This window comes from Bos javanicus, chromosome 28, assembly GCF_032452875.1.
Source record: "Bos javanicus breed banteng chromosome 28, ARS-OSU_banteng_1.0, whole genome shotgun sequence".
Taxonomy (NCBI): domain Eukaryota; kingdom Metazoa; phylum Chordata; class Mammalia; order Artiodactyla; family Bovidae; genus Bos; species Bos javanicus.
In genome coordinates this window covers 7998263-8005958 of record NC_083895.1, presented here as the reverse complement: position 1 = coordinate 8005958, position 7696 = coordinate 7998263, and positions in this window count along the sequence as shown.

Sequence of the window (7696 nt, the reverse complement as noted above, 5' to 3'; positions counted from 1 at the left end):
CATCCCGTATATAGTAGTTTGCATCTGCTAATCCCAAACTCGAAATCCTCCCCTCCCCTCCCCCTCCTTGGCAACCACAGGTCTGTTCTCTGTGTCTGTGAGTCTGTTTCTGTTTCATAGACAAGTGCATTTGTGTCATATTTTAGATCCCATATGCAAGTGATATTATGTAGTATTTGCCTTTCTCTGTCTGGTTTATTTCACTTAATATGATAATCTCCAGGTCCACCCATATTTATGCACATGGCATGATTTCATTACTTTTTATAACTAAGTAATATTCTACTGTATATATGTACCATGCCTTCTTTATGCATTCATCTATTGATGGACATTTAGGTTGTTTCCCTACCTTGGTTGTTGTAAATAGTGCTGCTATGAACATAGGGGTGCATATATCTTTTCAAATTCTAATTTTGTCTGGAGCTATGCAGCCCACCAGGCTCCCCCATCCCTGAGATTCTTCAGGCAAGAACACTGGAGTGGGTTGCCATTTCCTTCTCCAATGCATGAAAGTGAAAAGTGAAAGTGAGGTCACTCAGTCGTGTCCAACCCTCAGCGACCCCAAGGACTGCAGCCTTCCAGGCTCCTCCGTCCACGGGATTCTGTAGGCAAGAACACTGGAGTGGGTTGCCATGCCCTCCTCCAGGGGATCTTCCCAACCCAGGGATTGAACCCAGATATGTAATTTACTTACAGAAGATGTTAGCAGTGATCTCATCTTCACATGTCAATGACAGCAAAGCTATGCATTTGTTACCATGCTGACTTTCATATTTCATGTTGGATCCTTAGTCTAAGTGAATTTCCTAGATAGTGGGAATAATCACTTGAAAAACAAGCCTCTTAAAAACTCATTCTAATCATTTTGTATGGGAATACATTTTCCTTTATCTCCTTAAACAGAGCATATTAAACACAGTTAACATTGTTAATGAGAATTGTGTGATTGAAGCAACATTAATAAAAAAATATTGTACCATCCCAGGAGCTATTTGCTCAGCCTGTAAAGGCTGTAGAAGGCAGGTCTTTTCTTCTTAATCCAGGTCTGTCGCCGGTGTTGAGCTCCCAGCAGCCTGCTCTCTTTGCTTGTCTTACCAGCAATTAACATGAGGTTCTCAGCTAGAGCAGTAATGCACTCAGAGCCACAAACCTCACACAAGCGCCAAGCAGATTTTTATTAATACAACTTGCTATGAACAGCAGAGAAACTGTCGAATTCCTGGAATGTCTGACCATTTTTCCTGCTAAGTGGCCCTCCTAAGAGTTGTTGTTGTTCACTCAGTCGTGTCCATCTCTTTGTGACCTCATGGACTGTGCCCACCAGCCTCCTCTGTCCATAGCAAGAATACTGGAGTGGGTAGCCATTCCCTTCTTTAGGGGATTTTCTCAGACCAGGGGTTGAATGTGAGTCTCCTACAGTGGTAGGCAGATTCTTTACCACTGAACTACCAGGAAGTAAATGCTTCTTCCCAGGTGTAGCGTGCAGGAGACCAAAGACAGAATGCTTTTACAGGACCAGAGAAACTGCTAATTTAAGGCTGTGCAAGCAATTACACGGTCATTATTGCCAATTTGCATCTTGAGAGTTTTAATTTTCTTTTTGTAGTGAACCAGCAAAAATTATAACATGGAAAGTATGCTAACACAAAATCTGTGAACTATTGGGAAGCAAGATGCTGCTTTATTTTCAGTGGGTTGGGAAAACAGTGAAGTAATTTTATCAGACCTGTGTGTAAAGTAAGTATACACTTGGAGGGAAGTGAAGAGGGAACTTAGGAAGTGTACTTGACTGCCAGGCTGGGAAAATACTTAAAATCATTTTTGCTTCTGGGTTCATTATTGCATTTTAGAAAGCTGAGGTTTTCTGACAGTACATATTACAGTTAGGATACATCTGACAGTACAAGTGAGACAAGTGAGATACTGGAATGTAGTCTTTAGCAAACAATCCCATGTTTCACCTCACAGAGAAGCCTTTGATGTACCAAATATTCATAAATAAAATTCTTGGAAAATAATACATCACTTAGGGGGAAAAGTTTAAATGTATTAAAGAGACAGATCTGCAATCTTACTGGGTACATTTGAATAAAGTAAATAGTAACTATTGTATTATTTCAGTTTCAGCTTCCTAAGGGTTGTTTTTAAATCTGCTTGACTATGTACACATTTCTGAAAGTACACCCCCAAAAGATTGCCTTCCTGAATTGAGGATATCAGGACATCACAGCTCTCCTCAGCATGGAAGATTTAGCAGCAGATCTCCAAGTGGATGTACCATGACACACAAGTGGGAAAGTCTACTCATCGAATTCAGAGTAAGAGATCACCCTCCAATGCACACTTGTGCCAATTTAAAATGAATTCTTATTTGGAGCAAATAATAGCTGCTTTTAGTAAGAAACCAGTGTGCTATTGATAGTTGTAAAGGGTTAAAAATGTTTTCCATGGACTGTTTCAGTTATCATTTCTTGACCAGATTCGTAAATATCTCCTCATTCATTTCCCAAAAGGCACGTAAAGCTGGTCTGTAGGAAATGTGAGCATGACTGACTGTTTTCCAGGCATTTGCAAGCATTTTTTCCCTGAAGCCACTCATCAGTGCAGTCTGGGCCAAACTTTATCTGTCCCATATGTTTCTTTTTAAAATTCTTAGAAAAGTACAACTTTCAAAACTGAACCAGGAAGAAAGAGAAAATCTTAACAGACCCATCACAAGCACGGAAATTGAAACTGTAATCAGAAATCTTCCAGCAAACAAAAGCCCAGGTCCAGACGGTTTCACAGCTGAATTCTACCAAAAATTTAGAGAAGAGCTAACACTTAACCTACTCAAATTCTTCCAGAAAATTGCAGAGGAAGGTAAACTTCCAAACTCATTCTATGAGGCCACCATCACCCTAATACCAAAACCTGAAAAAGAAGATGCCACAAAAAAAGAAAACTACAGGCCAATAGCACTGATGAACATAGATGCAAAAATCCTTAACAAAAATCTAGCAATCAGAATCCAACAACATATTAAAAACATCATATATCATGACCAAGTGGGCTTTATCCCAGGGATGCAAGGATTCTGCAATATCCACAAATCAATCAATGTAATACACCACATTAACAAATTGAAAAATAAAAGCCATATGATTATCTCAATAGATGCAGAGAAAGCCTGTGACAAAATTCACCAACCATTTATGATAAAAACCCTCCAGAAAGCAGGCATAGAAGGGGCATACCTCAACATAATAAAAGCTGTATATGACAAACCCACAGCAAACATTATCCTCAATGGTGAAAAATTGAAAGCATTTCCCTTAAAGTCAGGAAAAAGACAATGATGCCCACTCTCACCACTACTATTCAAAATAGTTTTGGAAGTTTTGGCCATAGCAATCAGAGCAGAAAAAGAAATAAAAGGAATCCAAACTGGAAAAGAAGAAGTTAAACTCTCACTGTTTGCAGATGACATGATCCTCTACATAGAAAACCCTAAAGATTCCACCAGAAAATGACTAGAGCTAATCAATGAATATAGTAAAGTTCCAGGATATAAAATCAACACACAGAAATCCCTTGCATTCCTATACACTAATAATGAGAAAATAGAGAAATTAAGGAAACAATTCCATTCACCATTACAACGAAAAGAATAAAATACTTAAGAATATATCTACCTAAAGAAACTTAAGACCTATACATAGAAAACTATAAAACACTGGTGAAAGAAATCAAAGAGGACACTAATAGATGGAGAAATATACCATGTTCATGGATTGGAAGAATCAATATAGTGAAAATGAGTATATTACCCAAAGCAATCTATAGATTCAATGCAACCCCTATCAAGCCACCAACGGTATTTTTCACAGAACTAGAACAAATAATTTCACAATTTGTATGGAAATACAAAAAACCTTGAATAGCCAAAGCAATCTTGAGAAAGAAGAATGGAACTGGAGGAATCAACCTGCCTGACTTCAGGCTCTACTACAAAGCCACAGTCATCAAGACAGTATGGTACTGGCACAAAGACAGAAATATAGATCAATGGAACAAAATAGAAAGCCCAGAGATATTCCACACACCTATGGACACCTTATCTTTGACAAAGGAGGCAAGAATATACAATGGAGAAAAGACAATCTCTTTAACAAGTGGTGCTGGGAAAACTAGTCAACCACTTGTAAAAGGATGAAACTAGCACACTTTCTAAACACATACACATAACACATACACAAAAATAAACTCAAAATGGATTAAAGACTAAATGTAAGACCAGAAACTATAAAACTAGAGGAGAACATAGGCAAAACACTCTCCGATGTAAATCTCAGCAGGATCCTCTATGACCCACCTCCCAGAATATTGGAAATAAAAGTAAAAATAAACAAATGGGACCTAATTAAAATTAAAAGCTTCTGCACAACAAAACAAACTATAAGCAAGGTGAAAAGACAGCCTTCCGACTGGGAGAAAATAATAGCAAATGAAGCAACTGACAAACAACTAATCTCAAAAATATACAAGCAACTTCTGCAGCTCAATTCCAGAAAAATAAATGACCCAAACAAAAAATGGGCCAAAGAACTAAACAGACATTTCTCCAAAGAAGACATACAGATGGCTAACAAACACATGAAAAGATGCTCAACATCACTCATTATCAGAGAAATGCAAATCAAAACCACAATGAGGTACCATTTCACGCCAGTCAGAATGGCTGCTATCCAAAAGCCTACAAGCAATAATGTTGGAGAGGGTGTGGAGAAAAGGGAATCCTCTTACTCTGTGGGAATGCAAACTAGTACAGCCACTATGGAGAACAGTGTGGAGATTCCTTAAAAAACTGGAAATAGAACTGCCATATGACCCAGCAATCCCACTGCTGGGCATACACACCGAGGAAACCAGAACTGAAAGAGACACGTGTACCCCAGTGTTCATCGCAGCACTGTTTATAATAGCCAGGACATGGAAGCAACCTAGATGTCCATCAGCAGATGAATGGATAAGAAAGCTGTGGTACATATACACAATGGAATATTACTCAGCCATTAAAAGGAATACATTTGAATCAGTTCTGAGGTGGATGAACCTGGAGCCTATTATACAGAGTGAAGTAAGCCAGAAAGAAAAACACCAATACAGTATACTAATGCATATATATGAAATTTAGAAAGATGGTAACGATAACACTGTATGCGAGACAGCAAAAGAGACACACATGTATAGAACAGTCTTTTGGACTCTGTGGGAGAGGGAGAGGGTGGGATGATTTGGGAGAATGGCATTGAAACATGCATATTATCATATGTGACACAAATCGCCAGTCCAGGTTCAATGCATGATACAGGATGGTTGGGGCTGGTGCACTGGGATGACCCAGGGGGATGGGATGGGGAGGGTGGTGGGAGGGGGGTTCAGGATAGGGAACACATGTACACCCATAGCAGATTCATGTCAATGTATGGCAAAACCAATACAATATTGTAAAGTAATTAGCCTCCAATTAAAATAAAAAAAAAAATAAAGAGAAAAACAAGAAAAAAATAAAATAAAATACTTTTATCCATGCCAAAAAAAAAAAAAAAGATTCTTTTGGAGACTCTAATGCCTTGGTCTATGTGAGTGCAAAGTCGCTTCAATTGTGTCTGATTCCATGGACTGTAGCCCACCAGGCTCCTCTGTGCATGGATTCTCCAGGCCAGAATACTGGAGTGGGTTGCCATTCCCTTCTCCAGGAGATCTTCCTCACCCAGGGATCGAACCCAATTCTCCTGTCTTTCCTGCATTGCAAGTTTATTCTTTACCGCTGAGCCACAGGAGAAGCTTTGGTCTCTAGTCCCTTTGATTTCTGGGCAGCTATTTTTCTGAGACACAGTTCTGTCCTCATGTTCAGTGTATCTGCTGCTCCAAAATCAACATACCTACTGGACACGTGTGACTTTAAATTCACACACAACAAAGGACAATGATTTTTGCCATATCTCTATCCTCAGGGCGTTCTGTGGGATTCTTAAGAACTCAGTCTCAAATACTGCCCAGGACTTCAGTCCTTCAGTTTATACTCTTTCATGCTTCGATTCTTTTCTTTTTTTCAGAATCCACCTTCTTTGACCTTCAACTTCACAGTCACTCATCTCCAACCAGAAGGTTCCAATGACAGTTCTGAAGGAGCCTCTCTGCCCAGCCTCCCACTTCCTTACCCCCTGCCCAGGGGATCCTGCTTCTGTTCTCCAGGACAGAGCTTCCCCCTCCCTCAGAAGCCCAGTGCATCATCTGTCCCCCGGCCAGTGACAGAAATAAAGTCCGGGGAATATATTTCCCCTTACATTTCATATCTGACAGGGAGGCAAAACCTGCTCCATTTTTAAACCTTATGCTTCACATTAAAAACAACAAAAACAGGAAGCTTCCCTGGTGGTTCAGTGGTTAAGAGCCCACCGTGCAATGCAGGGGATGTGGATTCAATCCCTAGTTAGGCAACTAAGATCCCCCTTGCAAGGAAGCAACTAAGCCCATGCACCACAACTCCTGAGCTCGAGCCACAACTAGAGTCTGTGCACAGCAAATAAGATCCCTCGTGATGCAGCCAAGATCTTGTGTGCTGCAACCAAGATGTGACACAGCCAGATAAATAAATAAATACTGCCTGTTAGTCACTCAGCTGTGTTTGACTCTGCAACCCCAAGAACTGTAGACTGCTGGGCTCCTCTGTCCATGGAATTCTCCATGGAAGAATACTGGAGTGCATTGCCATACCCTTCTCCAGGGATCTTCCTGACCCAGGGATCGAACTCAGGTCTCCCGCATTGCAGGCAGATTCTTTACAATCTGAGCCACCAGGGAAGCAAACAAATACTAAAATATAAAAACAATGTGAAGGGTATTAAGGCCTAGTAAGTATATTCTTTGCCGATTCACAGAAGCTTTGAAAGTGAAGTATTACATTCAACTGCTTATTGACACCCAGACTCAGAATTTTCCCTTCAGGCTCTTCCTTGTTTTTTGTATTTTGCACTCCCCTCTCAGATTAGAGTCAAGCAGTGGTGGCCCATCAGTTTTCTGCTTGGACTAAAATGTAATGGCATTCCGTGGGTATAATCTACCTTTTTTCCAATTTATATTCTTTAGCATCTTTGCATGGTACCAAGAATTCTGATCCCATGAACTTCTCAAATTCGGGCCTGCCCATGAAGCATGTATCCTCTAAGGAGTCTCTAGTTCCTCCCTTTACCAATTACCTAACCAATGTGAGCAGTCTCCCACTGTGGAGACAGCCAGCCAGGAACATAGGCAGAAACATGCTAACAGGGCAGCACAACCCAGGTCAGAGGGACAGGAGGACATGTTTTGAATTAAACACTAGAAAGGACCCACTGAGGACAGCTCCCCATCACAGGAGCTGGGGTCCCAGGCGCTACAGAGGGGATGTCATTCCTTCTTGTGGCTTTGTTGCTGAGACGGGATTTTATACTATAAAGAAGGCCCTTGTTCTAAGTCAGGGGATACAATGTTTGATGGCTAAGGAGGCAGTAGAGAGCTTGCCAAGGTAGCCCCATGGCAAGGATGTTCACCGGCACTGCTCAGTTGTTCACCGGCAGAATGCTGACTTTTACCAACACTTCAAGTACCACCTCCTGGGCAGCTCTGATGGGAGACGGGACTTGGTTAGCGGGTCACTGAGCATTCA